General features: G+C 47.0%; 1 non-coding gene across 1 annotated transcript; it reads left to right on the top strand.

The window, feature by feature from the left end:
• Positions 1–385: 385 nt before the first annotated feature.
• Positions 386–469, top strand: TRNAR-CCG. Its single transcript has one exon. It is a non-coding gene; the product is annotated as a tRNA-Arg (tRNA).
• Positions 470–1,109: the final 640 nt, after the last annotated feature.

The following is a 1,109-nucleotide window of genomic DNA, read 5'->3' on the forward strand; positions in this document are numbered from 1 at the left end:
GGGTTACATCATCAGGAATTTTGCAAACCAGTTGTTAAACACGGCCACCACGAGAAACTAAATTATATACACTTGCGATCAAATAAATTACAGCTATAAAAGGTAAAAAAAAAAAAAAAAAAAAAAATTAAAAGTCATCACTTCCTGGGGCGCCTGGGTGGCTCCGTCTGTTGAGCGTCAGACTCTTGATTTCAGCTCAGGTCATGATGTTGCAGTTCGTGAGATCGAGCCCCGTGTCAGGGCTCCACACTGACAGTGTGGAGCCTACTTGGGATTCTGTCTCTCTCTCTCTCTCTCTCTCTCTCTCTCTGCCCCTCGTCTGCTCATACTCTCTCTTTCTCAAAATAAATAAATAAACATTTAAAAAGCCATCCCTTCTTGGGGCGCCTGGGTGGCTCAGTCGGTTGAGTATCCGACTCCGGCTCGGGTCACCATCTCACAGTCGTGAGTTCGAGCCCCGCCTCGGGCTCTGTGCTGACAGCCCAGAGCCTGGAGCCTGCTTCAGATTCTGTGTCTCCCTCTCTCTCTGCTCCTCCCCCACTCACACCCTATCTCTCTCTCAAAAATAAATAAACATTAAAAACAAAATTTTTTTAAAGCCATCACTTCCTAATTATTTTATTATGTGTTACGACTGTCTTCTGCCTATGCTTTCAGGGTTATTCACATCTGCTGTATTTAGGGTATGATGGTGTGATTCTGTCCACCTTTTCCCAGCTCTTCATCCAAAGGCATAAAATGAGTAGCCTGGGATTGGCCACGGCGAAAGTATTTACACCACGGAAGTGGTAAACATTACAAACCAGGCTTATTAGCAGAAACCACGTACAGGATCTATGTCCGCCCCACAGTATCTTGCAGGCACACTCACATGAAGATCCTGCCACCAGTCAGTGTCCCCCAGCCTCAGTGGGACGCACCAGCTCAGATGGTACAGGTGAGTTCCCCCCTTCCGACGGCCCTGGCCTTCTTTTTTTTTTTTTTTTTTTTTCAACGTTTATTTATTTTTTTGGGGACAGAGAGAGACAGAGCATGAACGGGGGAGGGGCAGAGAGAGAGGGAGACACAGAATCGGAAACAGGCTCCAGGCTCTGAGCCATCAGCCCAGA

The sequence above is a fragment of the Leopardus geoffroyi genome, chromosome A3 (assembly GCF_018350155.1).
Source record: "Leopardus geoffroyi isolate Oge1 chromosome A3, O.geoffroyi_Oge1_pat1.0, whole genome shotgun sequence".
NCBI classification, from domain to species: Eukaryota; Metazoa; Chordata; class Mammalia; order Carnivora; family Felidae; genus Leopardus; species Leopardus geoffroyi.